A 27,647-nucleotide genomic window follows, 5' to 3' on the forward strand; every position below is an offset into this window, starting at 1 on the left:
GTAACACCCTTGCAAACGTCCAATCCAAATTTGAGAGCAATTGGGCTAGCGGTTTCAGAGAAGAAGAAATTTTACTAAAAATGAGAAAAATAACCAAAAAAATCAGCAAAAATATAAAATTCAAGATATCTACACGATATTTATCAAACTGATTTTAATCAACCTCAGTAACCTGTATACCAAATATCAAAGCTATCAGATTAGTTATTCTTGAATGAAAAAAAAATTGACCAAAAATTCGGAAAATTGCCCCAAAATTACAAATATGAAAATTTCAATTCAATTTGTATACACTTGACTGAGGTCATACTGAGGAACATGTATACCAATTTTCAAAGCAATCAGATGAGCGGTTTCAGAGTTAAACATTTTTTGACTAAAAACTGAAAAAATTACCTGAAAAATAGAAACATGCAAATTTCATCCCAAATTTTAAACACCTACTTTAGAATACCTAAAGGAACCTACACACCAAGTTTCAACCCTATCTGACCAACGGTTACAGAGTTGTAGCAATTTGCAGGGTTTTTCCTTTTTTTCACCCTCATTTGCATATTTTTGACACTGACAAGTTCATTTGAACAAATTCACATCTCCACCCCTAGGTGCACCTGTACACCAAATACTAAGACAGTAGGTTCTGCCATTTAGCTGTTTTTGACATGGACAGACATACATACCAAATGTGAGCTAAAAATAGGACACTTTTATTGGTATACATAACAAAAATGTAGGAATATTCAACAAAATTACAATTTTATTTAATTTTTCATGTTTATCACTGTTCTCGTGAGTCTTATATACATTGTTGTTTTGCCTGAATTGTTTTATTTGGGTTATACTGCAAAATCTCCCGTGCGAGTTCATACCTCAGCCATATTCCGTGGCGGCAAAGTGACCTTGAACAACACTACGGTAAGACACTTTTTACGGTGTTTTATGTTACCAAACTGTAATGACTTGACATATAAAGATGATATTGATGACAACAATCTGGACTTTATCATTAGAAATGTTTAATTATCAAGATCCAAAATCGGAAAAAAATATGCACTTGAAAAGTTGAGTGGAGCGCACAGCATTATAAGATACAACTTGGCTTAGTGTGCCGATTTTCAATCTAGCTAAAGTTTTGTCAATAAACTTACTTGTATTTTGAAGTTTGAAAAGCAATTAGAAGTTTCTAAGATCAGAGGAAACTTCGTGTACACCATGTACGTAAAACCTACTGAAGTTTAAACTTTGTGTACGTCGTGAAGTCTAAGTGGTGCTATATAGAATTGGCATGACTGCTGAGGGCGTTTTCGAAATAATGAGAAAATCACAGCAGAGACCTTAGAAAGTATATTTACTGTTACCTTGAGTCCTGAAGGTTCAAACAGAAGACATAAAGAAACGACAGCTCTCAGCTTTTGGAGAGATTATTTAGTGGATGTTGAAGGTATATTTCATGAAGTTTTTACATTTTTAGTCTCCCCGGACGGTGTCCGTGGGGACTTATAGGTTTAGTCATGTCCGTGCGTCCGTCCTTCTGTGCGTCCGTCTGTTCACGCAGATGTCTCAGAGATGCCAGGAGCGATTTCATTCAAACTTGATACAAGGATTACTACATATGCTCGTCTATTTGTTTTGTGATACGATCAAATATGGCCACCATGCAGCCATTTTGTTACAATTTTTTTCATGTACGGAGCCATAACTCAAGCACATCTCAACCGATTTTATTCAAAGTTGGCACAAGGACATTGATCTATGTCATAAATATCCATGTCTATTGGTTTCACAATCCGATGCAATATGGCTGCCTTGTTTCAATTTTGTTATTATTTTGTCATGTCCTGAGCAATAATTTGGATATGTATCAACTGATTTCAAAAGTTGATACAAGGACATGACCTATGTCATAAATATGCATGTCTATTGGTTTCACAGTCCAATGCGATGTAATGGCTGCCTGGTGGCCATTTTGTTATGATTTGTTCATGTACAGAGCTATAACTCAGACATACCGGTACGTTGTAGAGTAACAATGGATGAGATAGACCCTGGTTACATACGTGAGCTAGTGCAGATAAAAAATCTATCTCACCAGCAAATCAGTGCCATTCTACAGAGGGAATTTCCCAATCGAAGTGTTTTTTCGAAGAGATCTGTTAGACGGTTCTGTGAGAAAAATGATATACGCAAGATCGGCGATGAAGAATTGGACACAATTGTCACTGCTGGCATCAATGAAGTTGGACCAACTTATGGAAGGAAAATGATGTTAGGCTATTTGAGAAGTAAAGGCTATGGGATTGGAAGAAGGCGTATTATGCAGTCCTTGAAACGTAGTGATCCATACAACCATAACAGGCGGCGCCAAGACACAGTCAGAACGATCAATCCAGTGGCGTATTTTGCCCCATACTTCGGACACAAATCACATGTGGATCAGAACGAGAAACTTGTATTTTATGGCGCCACGATCGTGTTGTTCTCGGATGGATGTAGCCGTAAAATTGTCGGATAGGCATCGATGCCCGTAAAAAACAACTTGATAATTTACGAAGAATTCAGAAGGGTCGTTTTAAGTTACGGGATATGGGACATGGTGCGGGTAGACCATGGACGTGAATTCTTCCTTACTTTATTCATACAACAACATTCACAAATACAGCAACACAGGCGATACCACGGCTGCCCCCCTTATGTTCAAACGCCATCAACGGAAAATTTGCCAGCCGAGAGGAAGTGGCCAGAAATAAACCAGCGAGTGAGCTATCCTATCAAGGCCGCTCTAAATGATATGCATCAGCGACTTGTATTCGATATGACCAATCCTATACACAGATTCTGCGTTTCGTATTTGACCTTGACTTTGGCTGATGTTGGAATAGTAAGATTTATCCGTGGCTGGAATGCCCACCCAATCGAAGGTAAGTGACTGCTTTTAAATCCTATTGGGCCTTTGCAGAATTAACAAGGGTGGAGGGCCGCGGCATTTCTCATTCCCTATGCATTTTGGAGGGTCACTAGTTTTCGTGCAACTACACCCGTTCCGCCAATACACGGACGCTTCAGCAAAAATGGCTACTCGCGTAAAATTGGTGTCAGTAATCCGTTGACTTTTCTAATCTCAAACAACACTAGAAACATATCTACATTCAGAATATATCATCAAGTTCATATTTTCAAAATTTCAATGAGCGGGAGATGAAAATTGACGGACGCAAACGAAGCAAAACTTCGTCCAAAAGTCAAACACATCTCTGCAGCTTGTCTACGTTCCAACAGAACAACTTTTCTGGTCAAATTTAATATTTCTTTCAATTGAGAAAGGTATTTTCAAACGAAGATGGTAGTTGTGGTTCCTAAATTTCATTGGCCGTACGTAAAGCGTGTAGTCCGTGAATTGAAAAAAATGCAAAATGTTGTATCTTCGTCATTCGCCGCTTATTTGTTGATACAATTCTAAAATTATCGACACCGTTACAGAGAAGAATAATCGTCGAGTAATAATGATGAGTTTTTCAACAACTTTCCTTTCACGATTTCAAAAACCATCAAGAGATACACTGACTATTATTGTAGCGACCGTAAAACGCGACACTGAAGGAAATCAAATACACGCATTTTAATTGTTATGCTCTCGTTTCCTCAACTTACGCGTTCAATTTCTGAAAATCATGTTACAAAGATGACAGTCGACATTTCCCACAATACAATGAAAACCTAAAATGTTTTTTTTTTAAATTATTACATAAACAACTGTAAACTCAGCATTTCCGCTGTGTGTCCGAGAATTGGTACTGGCCGTTGAATGGCGGAGCGGGTGTTTGGCGGCCACAATTGTCCAAAATATGCCTTTGATCCGTAAAACCTACAAACATGGTCTTTAAAGGGGTGACATATCATCAAGATATGGAGTCTAGTTTTCGAACTTATCTCAGTATTTGGGCCTCAGCTGCTGATGCATGTGTTAATGTACTGATGACACAATTATAAAAAGTATCTTACTCGTTGATAAGAGGAATCAAAGCAAAGTGATGTTGGCATAGGAAAAAATCTCATATGCCTACAATACAACCATTTTCACAAACTTCTGCAAAGGAACTGTACTGGTATACCAGGAGAAATGAAAATATTGGTCCTGTGATTATATTAATAAATCTATTAATCACTCCGACGCTGTTTAATAGTTGGCTTTGTTATTCTATAAACACCAGTTTCGCTTGCTATCACTGAATGAGACTTTCTGAGTGGTTTAGTAGATCGCTGCGGTAGAACATGACTGTGTCTGGAACAAGTTCACATGAAGTGATGGCGACTGTTTGAAATACAAAAATACACTAAACCACACAGGATAAATGTCTATATCAGATATCAATCAGATCGAACGATTTAATAGCGCAAAGCCAGAACCAACTCTACACGGAAACATGTACGTCTCTTTCATCATTGAGATTTATTCCACAGATGTTGAAAGCAGAATACCAAATGATGTGGCAAGGCTCACAAAGAATACTGGTGCTATTCCAGAAGGACAACTACCCGACACCGAGACCGCGATGGAATGGTATCAAGCCGAAGGAGGTCAATTGCGAAGACCTAGACAGTTTGGATATGACCCATTGGCAGGGATTGTTCAGCTATGTGTAGAACGGGAGCAACGATTCAAACAGCACTGCTTAAGCTTTGAGGATATGTACAACAACGTGATAAATGGCAATACGCATCCATTCGAAGTCGCCATACGCACATTTATTGGAATCACAGAGTATTTGCAAAATTAAAGTCGATTGTGATTTCAGTAGTAAAAGGCTACATTCACAAACAGTATTTTCTGCCCAATAGAGCACATACACTAATGTGCAGAAAACACTCTACTCATAGGACTATACTTTTGGTTATGTAATTAACTTTATGTGCGAAATCAATCCGTCATGCCGTGGTTAACAAAATTGATTTCGATATTGATTTTTACTGTTAACTTTGATGCACGAATCAGAGAATGCCGTAAAAAATAATATATTCAGTATAACTTGTCAATCTTATCAGCGTTAGGGTTCAAAGTAGTCGTGATACACACCATTTCTGCCACCGATTACAAACTGCACCCCTTTAAATGTGCTTAACATACAATATAATTTTTTGTTTGAAATGCTACACGCAAAAGTATATATTTAGGTTCCTAGATAGAAACTTCCAGAAACATGTCACCTCAGCAAAAATGTAGAGAATACATTTTCTACTCATAACATCTACAGTTGAATTATTTTCAAGTATGTTTGTCTTTATTGCTGTGTTCAAATAAATTTCTAATTGGCATACTTTTGGTTAGGTCCTGTAGTTTTTTTTCCAAACTTGCATTTTGAGAAGTTATAGCAATCATACCCGACCGTAATTAAAAAAATCGTACGTCAAACACATAACAGACCAGAAGAAAGACAATGGACCACCGGTAAACATCCAAGAAGTAATGTCCGGTATTTCAAAAGGGTAAACACACTGCCCCAGAAGTGGCACTCACCATATATATCAATCTGTAAGTCAAAATAGGAAGTGGACACAGTCCATAGGTATTCGGACTCTCAAACTTTGAAAGTACTTGTTTGGTCTACCCCTTGCGGGAGTTCATTTTAAATCTCATTGAATAAATAAAGTTTTCACCGGCTTACTTTGTGAAAATCGAAAATTCAATTGAAATCCATAGAGTTTGTGTGTTGGCGGCCATTTTGATTTTCAAAAATGAGTTAAGGTAGCGAGTAACCCAGGCTGCAGCATTTTTTTCAAACGTACATTACATATAAATGGAGGCTGCTAAACCCCAACATACCATATATTTTCAGAAAGCTGAGTATCTGAACTTTCTTATTTTATACAAGCTTTGTATACCGGAAATAAAAATCAATTTTTCATAAAAAACCCGCCATTTTCGGTATTGTGTGGTACAAAAGAATTTAACTTTGTCAGGCGTTGTCCGATTTGCAAGGTTTTTATCTCAAAAGTAGAGCTTACGTAAAGAAAAACGGTATTTTTGTTTTTCGCTATTTTCTCTCGTTGTCGATTAATAAACTTCTAAAATATCGTTTTTCACAAAAACGCATAAGTTAATAACTTATTCAATTGTTTCGGCCCTTGTTGCTGACCAGGTTGGTTTGTCAACAAAACAAAATACCGTTTTAGAGTACGATATCTAGAGAACGGCCTGTGAAAATTTGAAACAATTCTACCGGCGAGTTTTTGAGTTATATTCTTTTGAAGTTTTTAAAATGCGCCCATTACAAAGTCGAGAAAAGGTCAAGTGAAAGGTCACGTTCAAAAACGAAGCCATAGGAAAACAATGTGTTTTGCAAAGTGCCGACATTTTCGTTCAGTAATGTTTCGAAATACTTTTTGAAGAAGAGGCTATTGCCATTATTGAGATAGGTATCGAAGCCGTCGAATTATGTGAAAAACGAAATTTTGTCAAAAATCGGCATCCTGGGTTACTCGCTACCTTAACATCGTTCTCTAGTACCACAATTTGCGCGGTGACCCCTGATTTTTATTCTTGATTCAGAAAGGAGGTGGTTTAAGGTTTCCTTGAGGAAAGTTTGGGCAAAAGTTTAAGTACTAAGTATTTTAATTTCGCGGTACATACTACCTTAAAGGGAGATAAGCTGTAACTTTAGGCAAATTTTTCGGAGTTTCCTTTTCTGTCACATGTGTCAACAGCAGTTTCATGTTCTATTCCCTACAGCTTGCTAGAATACTCAATATTCTATTTCGCAAAGTACTATGTTAGTGTAAATGACTTTTGTTATTCTTGACTAATGAATTCTAGTGCTGACTTGAATTCAATTTTCAATAATAACAAAATACTGACTGTACACCTGGGCTGCGACCGTACTGATAAGCTATCGCTAATGGACATTTCATCACACATCAGGGGAGTAGAAAAAAAGATTGCAATGGACACACAAAATAAAACTACTGAAAACTAGCAAAAGTTATAGCTTCTGGAGTATTCTAGCAAGCTGTGGGGAATAGAGCAAGAAAATCGTTGTTGACACACGTGACAGAAAAGGAAACTCCGAAAAATTGCCTGATGTCACAGCTAATGTCCCTTTAAACTCTAGTCTTTGTCTATAACTGACCACTTCCTATTTTGAAAAATAGAGGTCACTGCGGTCGTTTCCATGAAAACTGGCTTTAAAAGAGATTCCCTTGAAATGAACAAAAATGGGAAAGTTCGCTGGAACTAGTCAACATCTGACAGACTAAAACAACAAGTCGCACAGTAAGGTGTCTGGAAACCAATTTATTACTTAGTATGTTTATGTCTTATCAGCAGCTATCAGTTTCAATGGTGAGTTTATATATATATATATATATATATATATATATATATATATATATATATATATATATATATATATATATATATATATATATATATATATATATATATACACAGACCTGAGGCAAGATGTACAGGCAATGGAAATCCATCAGATTTTTTGTGACATTAGAAACCATGCAATAAACAGAATGGTTTCAACAAATACCAATGGATTGGATGTATATTCAACAAAAATCACTCTGTTGTAAAATTCTCAAGGAACTCAGTTATAATGGCACCTGTCCAAAACGGTGTAATCCAACGCATCATTCAAACTTTTGTCTTTTCTTCAGAAGTCATGTACTTTTGACCAAAGTTGGTCAAATATATGTTGACAGAATACTGATCAGTTGGTGTCGCAGCACCATTTCTCATGATACCTTCAACTGAAAACTCAAATCGAAAAATACGTAGTTTTTCTGTTCATATTTGATTAAAACCAGTCACTTGATGTTTTCGAACGGATGTAGGTCATACAGATGAAATGGGTTCTTGAAAATCGGAAACAATAAAGAGAAATCGAAATGCTATATATAAATGTTCAATCATAACCTATTTAGCCGATCTAAAATTAGAGCGTTGTAAAATGACGAATTTGGCGTACCCATCCCTGACATGGGATACCGCTGAAGTTGGGGTGTAAATTTGGTCACAATAATGCTCAAAGTCCAAACAAATCAGGCTTCTAGCTGTTTTGACGAGCATAATTAGTGAGGTCATAAGGTAACTTTGTGTAAATTACCGATCCATATCCAACAAAACCAGACCTGTATGTTGTAGCCTGGCCCCCTGCCACACTTCTACCGCTGGCTGCGTGCTCACGTTTTGTTAGTCTGGTCCATGACCCATTTCTACCGTTGGCTGCGCACTTACAGCCAACGGTAGAAATAGGTCGGGGACCAGAATAATGGTGCAGGACTCCAGACTATAGACCTCTGGCTCTTTAGATTTGGTAATTGGGTTAAAAGGTCAGGGTGAATCCACGAAAGTTGGGTCTTACACCGTGGCCACTTTAGTGTTGATCAAGCCTGTCTGGTGCAAGCAGAAATTCTGTCTGCAGAAGGGTGATAAAACGGTTACTTTACCCTGTATCAGTGGTGATAATGATCCTACTATCGGTACCCCATGGACACGCCGATTAGCCTGAAATTACGGAGTGATTATAAAATACACTGTATACAAATTATGTTGACCACAGCATTTGCCCTATCAGTATTTAGTTTCAGGTAAAACCCATGTGTTTCAAATGCAGTCAGTGTTACAGAACATCACACATTTTGTGTCGATTTCAATATTGCATTGAATGAATACCAACGATACTACAGCGTGCATCGCAAGTGTCGTGTTCAGACTTTGTTCAGACGCGGGAATTGAGAAAATGCCACTGAGGAAATGTTAGCAATTAAATTACAGACATCGCCCGTCTTGACTGCAAAACTTTCGAAATAAACATTCACTTGCACTAAGCCATGTTTCTTTCCTACAAACTGTGAATAAACTTACTCCAATTTCACTTGGTACGAGAGAAAAGGTAAGAGTAAAGTACAGTCGGGGTAGCATTTTACATGTACATGTATTCACATGTGTGTAACCATATGAACGACACTTTTCTCATCCCGGTTGAGGGGAACCTGTCCTGATACATGTATATCTCTTCCAAACTTTTCTGGCTCCCTCCACGTTTATCTTAAAACGGTCGCTTGCTTGTTTTTTGTAGCTCCTTGTGGTACCTCGCTGGATGCCAAATTGCCACCACAATGTCTTATATTTTGAACAATCAAGCTGCCGTAAGATATTCGCGACCGTTGTTATTGATGTTCATTATCGGAGTGCAGACTTACAGCGTGTCTACAGTGCAGTGTTGTGATCGATTTGAATTGGGCAGGCGAGACATTTTAGTAGAACGTTATCTCAATCCTAACAGTGGGGTGCCGATAGTGAACCTTACATTTATTACACCGACCACCACTTTGTTTCGTTTATACAAACAGAATTTCTGCTTGCACCAGACAGGCTTAATCAACACTAAAGTGGCCACGGGTGTAACTTAATCCCGTACTCTTCAATTTTCAACAAAAACTATACCTCTACAACATTTGACTGGATACCCATGTCCACAGCTGAACTAATGTGATACGTTGGGTCAAAGGTTACGAAATATAAAAAATAATGTTTGAAAAATCTAAACTGACACAGACAGGGTCACCTACCTTGAAATTTGGTATGTAGAAGCAATGTGAATTTTGATTGGTCTGTTTTAAATCGAAGCCGACTGGCTGATCATGTGATCAAATACTTGCAGTGTTTAAATTGCATGTAGTGCAAGTGTTCAAATGACAAATGCTAAGCACATGGAAGAAATGATTAATTCAGTGACCCTTGGTCTTCTAACAGAGTCTACCACACTTAAGGTAACCCAAATAGTTTCCGATAACACTCCACGTACAGTAAAAACCTTCATAATTCAACCAGAAAAAAATTGAAATACTAGTAGTTCAATTATTTAAATTCAATTTTGCTGACAGTCAAATATAGTATTTTTAAATTGTAAAAATGCAAATCTTGCAGTGACTGACAAGATACTGGTGTCTGTTTATTCACTTTTGAGATTCAAATTTTTTTTGTGTTCTACTTTATTTGTATCTATCAGAGTTGAAAGTTATAATTTGGTAAGATACAAAATGTATCTAGGTACAAAGATGACAAAGTGGTCAAATTAGGAGACAAAAGCAGTGTTCAGTTCTTCATATGGTTAAAATAAAAGCGGAAATTAAATGTTTCCAGAAAACGGTTGATGAATTAAAAGAGGGTTGAATTAATAGGGTTTTAGCGGTACATCATGAAATTTAGCTTTAGGGGTGGACCATTTGATATCCTGGGGGGATTCTGTTAGATTTTGAAAAAAATTCCAGCAAATGTCCATGAAAAAAAATCGGCCAGAGAAGGCCTGACAATAAAAGGCCTGAAGGGAGTGGGAAAATTAAGACCTGTTGATCAGGGTTAAAAAATCCGCTTCCTCATCAATCTTCGAGATCCCCCCCCCCAATATCAAATTGCCCCCTCCCCTTAGTGTGGTGTATCAGCTGCAATTTCTGATTAAAGTGCAGACCAAAATTCATTGATCAACACAAGGGGCTGACCATTTGGTATTCATTTGGTTAAAAGTAAACACAAAATTGTTCGTTTATTAGAAACTTTTATTGTTTACTAAAATCATGGTCTACATTGCTACAAGCTGGCAAACTATGTCTCTCCCCACTCCTCCAAGGGGTGTACGCCCCCATAGAAAGGAATACAGATATGTGTTGCCAAGATGGGTCTATTTTTTTGAAAATATCCCTAACCATAGTAACCATGGGTCAATGTTCCATCTGAAGAAAGCCAGAACACGGCTCAAATACACTTGAAATGCCAAAATGTTTCAGAAAAACAGTAGAAACAGCAGAAAAACGTACAATGACCCCCCTCAAAAAAAACAAACAAAAACCAAACAAAAAAAACACACATAAAAACAGGTTACTTTTGGACCTTAAACATCAGTCAATGTTTTGAACTCCGGCAGCAGACCCCTGTACGAAAATGTCTCTCTGGCACACTAGTCACTAATTATTACATCCTCATCAGTTGCCTGTTCTGGTGTATTTGGCAGCCCTAACTCAGGTGAAGAGTTTCCTTCCTCATTGTTTGATCGCTTTGACGCGGACTCGGCAATGTCTCTATCAGACGAACGTTTAAACTGTAGAGCATCTGCTAGGCTGTCCATGCCTCGTACTGGGCCCATTGCTTCATTGATGTCATGGCGACAGTGAGGGCAGCTGGTGCATCGTATTACGCATACATAACAACCGGTAATCATATTACATCCATGGCATATGTAAACTGGGAAAGTTACCTCCATCAAGCACACGATACATTGAAGGCTATTCCTGATCTGTGCTAAGGTATCCTGTAAAGAATAAGATCAGTTTCATTAGGTGTACAACTTTTCTTGGCTGGCAAATAAAAATTCATCTTGGGCTTTTATTGGAATCTTGGGATCAACAAATGTACAAAAACCTTGCAGTCTCACATTATCAACATTACTGTGTAGTGATTGTTGCAGCAATCTAGTGAATATTGCATTTGCTAAAATCCTTATGTAAAATATGACATCAAAACAGGTCCGATAATTGCTATCATACAAGGTGTAATGAATCACCAGGTCCAAGAAACAAATAGAAAATGACAATTACACAATGTAAAATAGGACCATCTTGAACCAGTTTCAGTGGTGGTACCAGGTGTCTGGAATGGAAAAGCGTACCCTGCTGGCATGCTACACCCATCAAGATTGGCCAAAATTGACATATTAAGTGTAATTTGGCTAAACCACCAAATTACTGTTGTAAGTCAAGGCCATGAATACTGTCACTCTATGATCATTTGAGAAACAGACAAGTCATATTTCGAAACCACATCTCTGTATCTACCATGAGCGAACTAATCTACTTTCTGAGAATCCCTGTCTCACTAGCATAAAAAGTAGCATAAACAATGAAAGGGGCAGTTCCCTATCAAGGATCCATTTTGAAAGCGGTCAAGGTTTTAAGTGGCAAACATGGGTAAAATACTTACACTAGAGCATTCTTCTTCATCATTATATCTACTTGAGGTCCTTTTCCGTTTTACGCCGGATCTTAACTCAAATTGTGATGCCTTTATCTTTCTAGGCGTTTTCCAAAACATAGGATCTAAAACAAACCAAAACAAAGAGCAGACCTATATTTACAAGTCAATCTGCAGAGAGACAATTGTTTTGACAAACATGCTAACTTCTACTTGACAATGTATACATTATCCACTTTCCTCTACGAACCAAACCGAAAGGACACGCACATGACAAAATCAGCCTTAGTGACCTTTCCCTTTAACTGAGGGGAGAGAATAAAACCTGTTCAACAGGCTAAACTAACACAATAATTTAAGACCATTTGACATTGCCCCCTCCCTCCCCCACATACAAGCTTACACACAGAATTGATTTTTATCTTGTGACTGGCAACAAAGACTGATTGGTCTATATGTGGCTGAGATGGGCACACGTATTCGGTGTGCTGTGTGATAATTGTGACAGTGTGGTTGAGGGCGCTTGATGGGCAATTATACAGCTACTTTGAAAAAAAGAATTATCTGACAAATGCTGCCAAGAATCCATACAAACTATATACAGTTTGAAGCTAATATTTGGCAACCCACCTGGACCCATTTTTGTGTCATTATTTACACAAGGAGTATGTGACAAAGTTCAAAAACCCTTTCAAAAACATATTTTTCCCTGCTTCCACATCAACACTCTAAGGTATCTGACTGAAATTTATGTGGTTGAAAGAAGTTGTATTTTGCTTGAAAAACATGCCTCTTTTGCAGGGCCTTAGTCAATTGTTATGACAGAATTTTTTTTTTTTTTTTTTCAGTGATTTAGAATAAGTCTAAAATTCGACCGGAAATATCACAGGAATCTAGGCCAATTTTGAAAGGGTATTTGAATTTCCTGTCAAGTGATCCTTGATTCCTTGTGTAAACAATGGATATGTCATAGACAGGTGCGTAGCTAAATATTTAAGCTTTCCAATTGGCATATGGTTGATAGGTGCTCCTATCTAATTATTAGTCAGATACCTTGTAGTTTGAAAGAGGCTGTTTTCTACCAACGATTCTTAAAGCTGTACCCTGCAATGTTGACTTACCTGCAGTAGATGGTCCATTGTAAATGGGAAAATTGTTGGTATCCAACAACTTCATTTCTATCCCTGTCTCCTCATAGATCTTGTTCTGTACGCCTTCCACTGTGCAGTCGTTATCCGTTAGTGTCAACACCAGCGGATAATTTTCCCGAGTTCTCTGTGAGTACTTTTGTGCCTCCTTGAGTTCAACTACCATGATAGATTTCCTATAGATCGGGTTTTTCTTTTGTACCTTGAAGCTGACGCCTGGTGGTGGTACATTTATTGGCCTTGGTTTGGACCATGGAATAGGTGACGACGTACGAGCAGGATGAGGTGACGTCATTGACGACTGCGGCTGGCAAGTTGCATGTTGACTAAAACCATCCCGGACTGTGTTCCCAAAGAAACTTGGTCCTGTTGGATAAACATAAACGCTGCTTTATCAAACCAATAGAAATCAATGTGACCTGGACAGGCGGTGGGGGCGGCGGGGGGGGGGGGGTGTTTGGCAGTGAAGGGGTAAGATAATTTTAAAGCCAGCTTCACGTAGGAAATTTGACAATGCATGCGTATCAAATGAAATTCCTACGTTCTGTACCCTTTCGCTTAGCTACCTATGGGACAAAGTCCTACATTTACTTAAAAGCCGAACGTTTTTGAGTGTTTTTAACGCATCTGACAGCTACAACTTGGCTGTGAGTGTGACGCCATTTAGATTTGTGGTCCTATGGTGTTCGGTACCGATCGGAATCAGTTGCGTATATACGCAACACGTTATCAATATTCGTACATCGGCCTATACAGTCAAGTGAACAACTTTACGTATCGCGATCGCGCTCACATTCATTCACGTACGGAAGCTGCGGTCAACCATGGAGGTAGAAGAAAATTGCTAGTATGGAGTCGAGATTTTTATGCGTTAAATTACTCGTTGTCTGTACGTACGTACGTACGTACGTCTTCAGCGATTAAGAAATGACAAGCAAAAATTGAAAAGTAAGCCTAGTAAAACGTGATATTTTTTCGATCAAAAGAAACGTACACACATAATCAAGAATGCGACACCAAGTCTCTGGCAAAAAAAGTTTGAATTAAACAAATAAAATTTGTACATGTGTTTCCAGTAAGCCGCCGACCCTATACTCTCCATTGTTAAATATTTTGGGGGCAAACTGTACAAAATTCAAGAGTTTTTTTCCTATTCGGGGTTTCGCAAACAAAAAAATAAAATTTAAAAAATCGCCGACCCGGAACCAACCTACCCTATTTTTCGAAGGCTTGAAATTTTACAGGAAATATACTATGGTTTTTTTTGTCCATAAGCCTAAGCCTAAAATTTCATAATCCTGTGCCATTTTGAAAATGAAATTAGCCGATTTTATTCTTGAAAATGCACAATATGTCAAATTTTACACTACGTCGCTTACCGTTTTGAAATTGATACGACACTCCAGGCTGCATGTTTGAACTCTCGAGCCCGTCGCCGTAGACATTATATATCACGCCCGGTTGTAGTTCAGAAAACTTGCCGTTTTCGTCGGGGAAGTACAGCAGCACATTGGCTGCGTCTTCAAGATAGACACTTTCCCTTTTCAGCCTATACACCCTGGCAACATTTGTTGCCGTGAGGCCTTCCTTTGGGAAAGATTTTTGGTCACCACCGTATTTGAGGATGTATCTTACCCCATCCATGACAATACGTCTTCAGCCGCGGCAGACTCTAGTCTGGATTGGACGAAAGTAGTCCTGGTAGACCCTTATCTGCATATTCAATTTCACCAGTAACAGTCACTCATTGGCCGACACTAACGTAACAATAGCTCATTTGCATGCTTATGCGTTCTCTTACCCTTTCCTGTCATTCGCACATGTTTAAGTACGTGTTCCGGATCCAATTCCCAGTGTATATGTTTTCCCATCGGCGAACATAGAATAATTTTTTGCAACAATCTAAAGAGTCAATTTACAAAACAAAAGCACGGGCTTGGAAATCGGTTGCGCTCGGGAGTGTTCTCATGAGCTATACAAATTAAATCGAGAATATTAAGAAAGTCTCTTCCGTAAAAGGGAGCGGAACAAATTGTGTCAATTTTATGGCCCAATTATCACCCAAAAAATTCTAACACAGCTGGACATATACAAAGATGCATTATTAAACATACTTAAAGGCAGTAAAAATACTGGTACACAAACGAAAATAAGACATTATGAAAGAACCATTCTCGTAAACCTGCGCATTTGCATTAGTGGGGAAATTATAAGTGAAAAAAAAAATGTTTAACAGGCCTTGGGACGCTTCTCTGTTTAATCAAGCTATGGTAGAAAATGTGTGATTATTTGATACATTTTGTTCCGCGACTCTGAAGACTCAAGACTCATATTTTCGATTTTATTTGCATGTGCCATGGGAAAATTCTCGAGCGCACCCGATGTCGATGTCAATCATGAATGCTTTGTAATGCATTTGATATTCTGGGGGTGGGCTGGAAGATTTTGGGAAAAATATTTTCAGCAGATAAAGTGAAAAATTTTCCTGCCAAGGATGGCTTGAGAAACAAAAAAGATGGCAAACTAAGGCCAAAAAAATAGTTTGTTTCCCATCCTAAGTGTCTTCCAAAAAAATGGTGCGGTGACGCGACTTTTTTTTTATTTTCGTGTTTTTTGGGGTTTTTTGCTGAAATGAAAAGTAGTTGTAACTTTTGATATTTTGGCGGTATTTTGTTGTGTGTACAGACTAGTTTCGTGCTGTCTGACACAGTCGGTATTAAAACTCTTCAACACATTCTGTATGTGTGTAAAACTTGTTTGATGACGCTTGCATTTTCAGTCCAGACTTAAATTCGCCTGACATCAACATCAATACAAAATATAAAATTTCTGTTGACAAGCTAGAAGCTGAGTGTTTTAACATGCTTTTGGGAGTAGTAAAAGCTATTGAAAAAATATCAAAAGTGGTGCTTCTGACCCTTTCATCCTGAACTCACAATATTTAATTACGGCACAAGAAGTGTTTGCATGCAGCAAGATGCGTCCAGATGCGCTAATTTGCGGGTTGCGGGCATGAACAAATTATTTTCTTCAGTATCTTTTTTCTTTGTTAATTAGAATTACTGCTTAAAATAGTATCAATGCGTTTGTTTATGGAATAAAAGCTGCGAACGTCTTGAATAATGCCGTCATTCGAGCACCGGCACCCCCCCCCCCCCGGCCGACATTCGTGTCGTCTACATCTGGTAGAGCGCCGCCAACGCCAGACTAGTAAATTTCTTATGCACAGGTGAACTTGAGTTCAATTTTCAGTGCTCCAAACAGATCTACACAATATGAAAAGGGACTGTATATGTAGTATAAACAACTTGGGCCTTTCGAAATGTTCATTTAATCAGAATTGTGCACTCTCAATAGATGCATGCATATTGTTTGCTAAATATTTGGTGACTAATAAATAATGTTGGGCCTTTGCATGATTGTGAAATAAACAAACAGATAGCTTTGACAAGTAAAGTGACGGACATTTAAAATCAAATGATTTTTTGGAGTCAGTAGTTGGGTCCTTGTTTCCGCTTCACATTTGATGAATTGTTTACTGTTTTACTGTGGTTAGTAACATCAACTACCATGTGTACAACTCCCTACTAACAGCAGATTAAAATGCCAATGAACTACTCAACACAGCATGCATACGTGTAAAGTGTATTATTATTGTTTACAACTGAAGTTTCGTCCAGACTTTATAATTGACAACAAAAGCAAGGCAGTTTGACGTGTACAGGCTGTATTTACACAATGAATACTAGGTGTTTCAACATTTCATTGTTATACAGGCATGAACCCCTAGATTTCCTAAATCCTCAAAAAGTCTTTAGGTGTGATTAAAATCTGGTTTTATCCTATAATCACTAATCTTTCATATGTATCCGCTTGAATAGTTAGCTATAACTTGAAAATATTCACAAAACGATGCTTTGTTAAGATCTAAACTTTAAACTATTGTTTCTATCATAATGCAAATTTGCCAGGCGGCACTATTCTCATTCCACTACTCAAATGGTAAACTAATGGAAGAAAAACAAATCAGATTCCCTTTGGTGCAGAACTTTTGAATTTTTGGGGCTCAATAAATTTTTCAAGTATGCCATGGTCACAACATTTACAACTGAATTTTAAATCCTGTTTTTTATGTAAAGTTTTTACATATGTACATTTTTCCAGGCCCACTTCTGATCGAATGTAAGATACATGTGTTCTGCTGCAAGGCCGCAAATAAAACAAAATATTCCTTGAAAGAAGGAATGCCAAAAATAAAATGCCAGAATCATGTAAGGAAAACAAATAATATCCAGTGAGACTGGCAGGGGAAAATATGGCCCCTCTCGAATCTTCACCCTCTCCCCCCCCCATATCAAATGGTCCTCCCCTAAAAGGCAACTTGGACAACAAGTTTGACATGCCATAAAGGAAAGAAAATCGTAAAAAGATAAAACATAAAACCAACGCTAAATGTAGTATATAGTTTTGTAATGTTGGACATCAGTTGACAAAAACGTGAAAACGAAAAATGAAAAAGGGATATGTAGTGTTCTAACGTCGAACATCAGTGCATGGAGACATGAAAACGGAAAAAAGAGAAACGGATGTTTTTCATTATATCTATGTGTGATTTATTGCATAGTGACAAAGAAGACCATTGGACGCATTTTGTAGCCAAGTGCCAAATCATAAGGTTCCCTTTTTGTTGATATCATTGTAGTGTTATCAAAAGAAAACAGAAAATGTGATCTTTTTGGTATCAATTATCGAAAACTCAAATAAGAATGAAGTTAAAAGCTGCGAATTTTATCAATTGTTTTCATGATTTGAAACGAAAGTGACGTGGACGCAATGTGCCACGGATTAAGTAACAAACTTCACGGACCCATATGCAAGAGCATTATGAAAATGCTCAAAAGGTCATTTGACCCACCTAGGTCACGTAATCATGGCGGCCATGTTGGAATTTAGAATAAAACATTCAAAAAATATGGTTTGTTTTAATTCAATGTATAAATATATTTCTTTCCAGCGTAACATTCTAAAACTACCACACACATTTTATTAACTCAAATTCAGTAGAGAGAACACATACTCTAAAACATTCCACATAAATGAGATTAATATGAATAATTTTTCAAAGAACAGGTATCATCTAGCATTCAAAAGAGAGCTACATTATATTAAAGCTTATATACTGGTAGCCAGTCCGATGTGTAATTGTCGTTGATAAATTGATGTCGATGGATTGATTAATAATTACCCCATTAATCGTTGTGACGTCGGTCACCGGCCCATTGTCGCACTCTTCTCACAGCATGCTCAGCTTGCCTACCTTCCTGTCTTCCTTGCAATCTCTGTCTTTGCTCGTGTGATCGGGAACATATTCAAGTTGAGTATTAGAGTTGTTGTCGGGTGAAATGACATTCGCTTCTCTGTCGGGTTCAGTTCTACGATCAGTATCAATTTCCTCATCACTGTCCAGAACAATATGCTTAAGGACTTCGTCGGTTTTAAACTGTGCCCACGTCGCCATTTTTTGCTCACATGTTTACATGTCGCAGCGATGTGTGTCTGTCTGTCTTTCTGTGTGTCTGTCTGTTGGTCCGATATCTCAAAAACGGCTTATCAGATCATAATCAAATTTGGTACATATATTCAGTTAGCAAATGGCAAGAACTGATTAGTTTTGGTGGATGTGGCTTGCTTACTTTTTGCTCATTGCATAATTAATGATTTTAGAAAAAAAACGGATATTCATTAAAAAAGACTGCACACAATTTGATGAGATTTGCTACAAATGTTGATCACACCAAGATATATCAGCAGTTGGAAGCATTAAGAGGTGACATGAAAGATAGTTGCTAATTTGCATATTTAATAAACTGTCCTAATTAGGGATATATGTCTGATTTGACTCGATCAAACTTGACCAAACTTGGTATGTATATTTAAGATACAATGATTTAACATTATTGAAAGTCATTGACCGTTTTAACTTTAGCCAATTCCTAATTAGCATATTTAATGATCTTTCCTAATTAGGGATACGTCTGATTTGACTCGATCAAACTTGACCAAACTTAATATGTATATTAAAGATACTATTATTTAACAATATTGAAAGTCATTAACCGTTTTAACTTTAGCCAATTCCTAAAATGCATATTTAATGAACTTTGCTAATTAGGGATATATATTTGAATTGACTGGACCGACGTTGATTAAACTTGCTACATGTATTTGGAGCTACTATGATATAACATTTTTGAAAGTCATTAAGCATTTTCTCTTCAGCCAATTCCTAATTTCCATATTAATGAACTTTCCTAATTAGAGATATATATCTGAATTGACTTGACCAAAGTTGACAAAACTTGCTACATATATTGCAGATACCATGATACAACATTATTGACAATCATTAAGCATTTTTACTTAAGTCAATTCCTAATTTACATATTTAATGAACTTTGCTTATTAGGGATATATACTGGTATTTACTTGATCAAAGTTGGCAAAACATGCTATGTTTATTGATGATTATACCTGGTTAAAACAATATTGGAAGTCATTTCACATTTTCATGTCAGCTAATTTATAATTTGCATATCTAATGAGCTTTCATAGCTCGGCATATATGGCTTGAAGGACTTTGCCAACGGTAATTACACTATTGCTATATAAAATTGTGATACAATGACAGCAGTCAAAGAACTTTAATATTTTTATTTCAGCTAACTACATATTTGTATATTTCATGACCTTTTAGAATTAATCGGCGGTGATTATTGTTCATTATGTTGATCATAATACTTTCAATGAAGTTGCAAACATGTGGCAAAGGTTCAAATTTACACATAACCGGTACATAATGAAACACGTGAGCATTTTCAGTTCATATCTGGTTAAATACCCTCTGATAGAAAAAGAACACCCGATCACAAGATCCTTACAAATAACGGCGGAGAAATGACCATGTATGGCGGCATTTGTTTACAAATTTGGTGTGCATGCTCATTAAGGTTTGACCTCTACCTCGTACCCTACGCTAGGCTTGAGCAAAAAGTCAACAAACATGATGTAGAGCAGACAAAGCCGACGAATATCGAACGCATAAAAACGCGTACGTTCTTGGCGCATTTACGCGTCTCCCGAAGTCTGCCCGTTAGCGCACAATACACATGTATTTTATCAGGAAAATACATTAAATTTTACAGACTTTAAAATCAAACGAGTTCGCTTTAAATGTTCGCTTTAGACTAATTTTTTGCTGCATTCGTACAAGTCGATTGGGCAGAAATATTACAGCAGATATCATTTTCCTCTGTTGTTTACGTCCTCAAAATAATGTAATCAGAACCCTGTTTGATATTAATTTCATTGTTGTATAATGTGCATTATATCTTCGTGCTCAGCGATACAGTGCATAATCTTTTGTCCAATATCACTTTTTTCTATGACGATTTTTGTAGTCTTTGTAAGTTGCAGAAGCCTGCCCTGGAATTAGGAATTCCAACTGAGATTACTGATAAATATTATCCACTGTTATAAGGTGGTCTAACTGAAAAACAAAGTGCAAGTTGGTGTAGGTAAGAATTGGATATGTGCGACAGGGTTCGCTACAAAAGTTTGCAAACTCACGACATTATGACGTGTACTTAAAATGACAACTTTAATATCACATCAAATGTCAAAAAAGTACAGTTACACCACTATCTTGCTAAATTAGCAAAATGTATTCCAGAAAAATTAGTCATTTCTACAAAGTATTTGCCTTGATCAAACACTGTTAAAATGTACATGCATTATTATACTGAAGCATGGAGATATACTGAAACATGGAGATGGAGGAGGCGCCGTGGGCAATGGTTAGGCCCACGGACTCACTGTCGGAGGAGGTTAATCCAGCGTAACAGCCTCTCTGTAATAGGATGGTGAATTCCAGACTCTAGCATGATGTTGTGTCCTTGAACAAGGCTCTGCTCAGTTGAGAATATGTTATGAACACCTCACCCCATTGATGATAGATTGAATAAGAAAATATAACATTGAAACACGTAAACTCAAGAGGAAAATCAAAGCATCATACACCAAATGCTTTTAAAGATAGCTGTTAACAGTGAGTGACCCTACAAAAAGATTCGCTAACACTGATTGTAAACACATTTTCACATTTACAATATCTGAAAACTTTTTTGTACTTTTCAACTTTACTCTAAAATCATGATTTTGCAATGAATTTGAAGGATGATTATCTTATAGAATGCTTGTCATTCGCAAACTGGATTTTAAAGGCATAAATCAACTTGGGTTGTCAACGAGGTTACAATACTGGCTAGTGTCAATTGTGAAAGGAAAATGTTCAATTTTCTGTCCAGCTTGGGAATATGTATTATACTGAATAAATGGTAGTATTACACTTATTACACTTTTTTGGTTCCTATAGGAACACAAACTCTAATACAACGTTGCCTGTCATAGATGTCATGCAAATTGATACAGTATCTCAAATGTGCGTGGTACAGTGTCGTAATGAAAATTCAAAATATCAATGTGTGCCCAATTTCTCCTTCGAACGCAAGAAATGTTTACTTTAAAAGTCTGTGACTTTCATCTAGACACGAAGGTAACTAGTAACTCGTCAAAATACAATAATAAAACTATCGATAATACCATTTGTCCGAACTTTTCACAAAGAGCTAACTTAAGAACATGCAACATAATCTGACAACTTTAACAAGACGATTTGCAAATCGTACATTTACAAGTAACAGTATTATTGACAACACACACCTTGCCAGAAGAACATCTTCAAACCAGTAATGAGTATAAATTAAGACAAAGGCACATATCCCGTAATATAATCTCTTCATTTCTTCAATACAGATGACTGAAGTACAGGTGTCTTTTGATTCTATTTCAATTCTGCTCCCTCCATTCTCATCCATCGGTGTAAAGAAAAGCTTGGTAAAATCTACAGCTAAGATTGGTTACCGATGTAAGTGATAAAGTCTAAAAATTACATACTAAGGGAATTACCATGGCAAGTGCGCTTGGGCTTCCGCTGTGCACACTAGTACAACTATTCTTTAGAGTACATCACTATTATGACAGTACCCATACAGTAAAGGACATAAATGTATTATTTTAGTGCTCTACAATATCATTTCCTTGACTGGGTTTCAGCTGACGTGTTCACACACGTGAGCTTATGTCACAGGGATGTCTGTCTGTCTGTCCGTGTGTGTGTGTGTCTGTCTGACTGTCTGTCTGTTTACACGATAACTCAAAAACACCTGAACGGATTCAAGATTTCGTAGATGGTTTTCATATGCTAATGGCAGGAATGATTACATTATCAATATAGCAGCAGCTACAGCAACTGTCAAACCAATTGTTTGTCTTATACATGCAATGTCTACAGCAATGATCTCGAAAGCAACCTGAAATTGAAATTGGACTATATTTATGAAATATCATTTTTTTATATAATGATTTCCCTATTATCTGCTATTATCTGCTCATTTGCATATTTAATGAACTTTTGTAATTAGTGATATAACTCCTAAATTACTTCGTCAAATTTGATAATATCTACCTGCTACAAATACTGATCTGATAGATATCTTATTGTACTGAGAAGCACTTGGCAGTGTCAAATAAATGAATAGCTCATTATATTCAATGAAGTTCTGTAAGTAGTTATATAACTCCGAAATAACTGCAACACATTTGATGAAATCTGCTACCGATACTGATCAGACAGATATCTGACTGTGTTGAGAAGCATTTACTTGTGTGAAGTTAAGGGTTCATTTGCATATTTAATGAACTTTGTAATTAGTGATATAACTCTGAAATAATGGCGCAAAATTTGGTGAAACCTGCTACAGATATTGATCTCATAAATATTTAATTGTTGCGTGAAGCACCGTGTTGTCTTAATTAAAGCTTTGTTTGCATATTTAATGGACTTTGCAATTAGTGATATTGCTCCGAAATTACGGCATCAAATGTAATACAACGTGCTACAGATTTTAGTCTGATAGATATCTAATTGTCCCATGAAGCTTTGATCGGTGTCAAGTTAATAGACAGCCCATTTGCATATAAATGCAGTTTTACAATTAGTAATTTAACTCCGTGAGTACTGTTTGAGCGTTAATGAAACCAGCTACATATAATGATCTGACAGATATCTGATAGTTGTGTGAAGTGCAGTACAATGTAATGAACCTGTTGTAAATTACGTGAGCACATTCAGTTCACATTAGGTTAAAGTAGTGTTATTTTATGGGAAACGATTTATTCCACGCTATTTTCACGTCTTATGTGAGTAACGGAACAGTTGTTGCCACGGAACTGTCAAATAGTATGTAAAGGAATGTGTGTGTCTTGTCTCGATGTATGAGCAAGACATGAACAGTAGACTTTCTTGGCAGCTTTTCTATACTTTGAGTTGCACAATAAAAAGATGACAGGATTGATTGAATTTTGAAACAGTTTTAACAAAATTGCAATAAAAAGCGTTACATACAAGGCACAATTTGTTTTCGAGGGGGAATAGAGAATCTTTATACTCGTGATCGTATTTGGAAATATACAGACAAAGTATACGACACTTGTAACAAAAACAGTCCTAAAAACTCGTCGGTTCTCTTCGACAAGTAAAACTGACTGAGGCAGAGCAGATGACCTACTCCTTCTTTTCATTTCTCTTGCGACTAAAATGTACAATATTGACACAACAATCACATTAATGAAAAGCAAAGCGGGATATAGATGAAGTAAGATATAACTCAAATTATTGGAAATAGACCCCCCAATCTTTGAGCAATACAGTATTGAACCCGATGCACCAAAAACACTAAGCAGCCATGTTATGGAGATGCTGATAACGATTCTCTGCATCTTCAAATATAAGTTTGCCTTAAAAGGATGGCACACCGCAATGAAGCGTTCAATAGCAATCAACAGAATCGCTAAGTTTGACCCCAGGTCCATGGCCAGTAAGAAGGCATATAGGCAAAAATTAACCGAATAACCATTTATATGAAGTAATTGTATTGTTATAACAAAAATATTATTAAGTATATCTGAGATGACTAAATTAATCAAGAAAATATTTGCTTTAGTTTGCATTTCCTTGGTTTTACATATTACAAGTACAAATGAACAATTGTTAAACAGCCCAACTATCGGTATTGCCAAAGTTAGGGAATCCCTAAGATGAGTCAGAACAGTGGAGTTGCTGAAATTGCACACGGAGAAGGAGTCATTTGAAAACTTGTCACCTTCATTATCTGCAAATTCAGTTTCAGTCCAGGAGAAGTCTGTAGAATTCATCCTTGTAAACACCTTTAGCGATGTATGCAATGTATATGACAAAGGAAAGCATGTCCCCTTATATTTTCTTTTCACACATGAGAACTGTTATTCCAGAAACCTAACAGTTCAGTATGTTTAGATTGGTTACAAGTAAACGTCCTTCCTATGTAGATCTGCCTCACCAATGTACACGGTATCTTGGTAACCGAGTAAACTTTTCAATGGTGCACTGAATCGTCACTCCCTGTAAACAACAGATTCAAAATAGCGCAGTTTAATGACCATTGCTCCGATTAACAGCTTTGTACATACCAAAATAATTCAATGTGGATAAATTGTCAAAAATTCGCATTTTAATTTACCTTTTATAGTATATTTTTCCATATTGTCATGAGGTTATTAGGAAAATACCATAAACGATGCTCTCCGGACATTGCGTCAATGTCCCCGTGCATCATTTGCAATATTTTCGTAATACCAACATATATTATTTAAAAATCTTACATTCATGACGGCGCCGTCGATTTGGCCTAGTCTTGACCTTCTTATACTATGTAAAAAGTTTTATTCTGTTAAATTTATTGCTACATCGCCGAGAACGTTGGGCACCTCTACTTTGTTGACGTTGGCGCCACCTACTCATACTGGGTGACTTGAATGTTGCTCCGCTTATGTTCTAGCGATGTGTCTTTCAAACTCTGACGAAAATGACACGAAATGAGTAATTTGACGCAGGTGAAGTATTATAGGTATGAATTTGGGGAGGCAGAGAATTAAACACAGTCTCTCAGGACTTAATGACGATGGTCAAAACAGTCATGTCGGCAAATAGTCGGCACAAACAAACCGCATGAGTATACGTACGAGATCAAAATTGTGGCGAGGGAGCTGTCATTATTTACCGCCTGAGGGTCGGGAGAACTACTTCCAAAAGTCGAAATCGTTGAAGAGGTCCCTATTTTTCGACAGTTTTGGCAGGGGACCTAAACATTGTCAAACGTGGCCCTAATATCTGTCCCCATGCATGTGTCCGTCCGTTTTGTCCATCCGTCCATAAAAAGATTTTGTTCAGGTTACAATCTATAAACCAGAGGTCATGGAATATGGTACGTAACATCAGCAATTGAAGATCTAGATTTGAATACATATTAGTGCATGTGGTCTGCATAATTAAATACCATTTGCATAATTAATTAATCTGTGCATTAGGCTTTACCGCCATCTAAAGAATTATTCAACTATGCAGACTCTTAAACTGTTCTGTGGCCATAATATGCTAAATGTTTGATGTGCATGTCTTACAGATTATAAGGTCATTTGCATGTTTAACAAACATCTTTGATTGGGTTAGATGTGTATCAATACTGAGTGCACTGATTATGGCGAGACTTATGCTACTTATTAATCATACTTAGGTCGACTCATGATGTGAGTTTTATTAGCAAGACGTTCTAATTTTAGCTCATTTGCATGTGTAATAGATTTTTGTAATTAGGCTGTACATCAATACTGAGATCTTCGATTGTGACTGGACCTCTGACACGTATGGATCATACATGTCTACTTCTCTTTTCAATTTTATGAACAAGAGATTCTTATTATATCTCATTTTTGCGTGATTATCGGCTTTTTGGTAATTTTGGCATACTTAACACAATATTATAGACTGCAAAGATTTTCGAGTGTCGATGCCTAGGGAAAAGAAAAACAAAAAAAGTATTTAAGTATTTTTCCTTTTCACGTGTATGCGACTTCAATTAATACCCTTCTCTTTAAGTGTAAGTATGCGTGTTCTATCCAAAGTAAATGAACATGTTTGCCCATACAATTTCTTTAGTTTGCAACAATAAAGCAACAAATCGCAGAATTTTTATTTATTGTCCAAATCTTTTGCACCACTTTTGTTACGTAGACATTGTGCTATCTAATTGAGCTCCTGCCAAACAAAAAAAACCGCAGAGTTTTCAGCAGATTGTAAAACGCGGTACAATGGATGGGATTGACCACAGCTACTTGCGCAAATATCTCTCGTGTACTGGCACTCCAGACGGATTCAAGAATATTTCTAAAAGATCGATTTTACGACATTGGTCAATGCATTGGTCTCAGTTGGCGCAGATTATCGAGTCTGGGGTAAACGTTCTCCACGATCATGACCTAATTAGATAAAACGAAAGGACAGCGGAAATAAATTATTTGTTATGCATGGAATTTTCAAAGTCTGTATTTGAATAGAGGAGAAGCACTTTTTAATTTGAAAAGCTTCTCAGACATTGATTATTTGCTATATAATTTGTGAATTTTCTGAGACTCAAAGAATCGAGTGGGGGGGGGGGGCAAAGCAAATAAATTACTTACTCTTGTCTTGTGCGATCGTAACGGATACATTGCACTTGTAAAGAAAAGAATCAGTGATACCATGGTGGCATCGATTTCATTTAGGCCTGTCTTGTTTAGTCGAAGCTCACATATTTGAGTATTTCACAATATAAACACATCCAGCATATTTCCTTGTATCCGATCTACTTGTGTCATGTTAGTCACAGTAAACATAGAGGCCGTGATAATTATGAGGGCCATCGTTCTGACTTGATAGTCACAGTGACGTGATCAGCCCTAGGAATGTGACATTTCAATTAGAAAATTCGGCGATAAACTGTGGAAATCCAGGAAAAAAACTATGGCTTGTACTTTGTAAAGGAAATTCGAAATATTTCGTAAATGAGAATACTTAAGTTTCAAAATAATAGATGAAGTGAGGTTGTGAACAATTGGTATATAACACAGTGAGGATGATATGAAAGCACTTTGGTAACACTTTTACATTCATAATTAATACAGCAATTTATCAGCAAATTCGTGAATATTTGCTTCTTACTAGGGTTCTCTAGAAAGCAAACTAAAACGGAAATTACGCTAAAAATAGATACTGCTGTTCGGATTCACTCAACACACTAGTGATCATGCTTACAAATACAATTGTCACCGAGAAGCCAAAAGGTAGGCAGTATAGACATATTTTAGTCTGGCTGCTTGGTTGCTACATTTTAGCAAACTAAACAGTTTCATGTGTGATAGATTGGACCTTTGGCATATAACAGAGACCGTACCTGACACAATACATGTATTGTGGACGGAATGTGTCTTAATTTATAAGAGAAAGATTTTATTTGAAGTCATTGAAAGGAAAAAAATACGAAAATGCTGGTTTTTTT

The sequence above is a fragment of the Ptychodera flava genome, chromosome 19 (assembly GCF_041260155.1).
Source record: "Ptychodera flava strain L36383 chromosome 19, AS_Pfla_20210202, whole genome shotgun sequence".
Classification (NCBI taxonomy): Eukaryota; Metazoa; Hemichordata; class Enteropneusta; family Ptychoderidae; genus Ptychodera; species Ptychodera flava.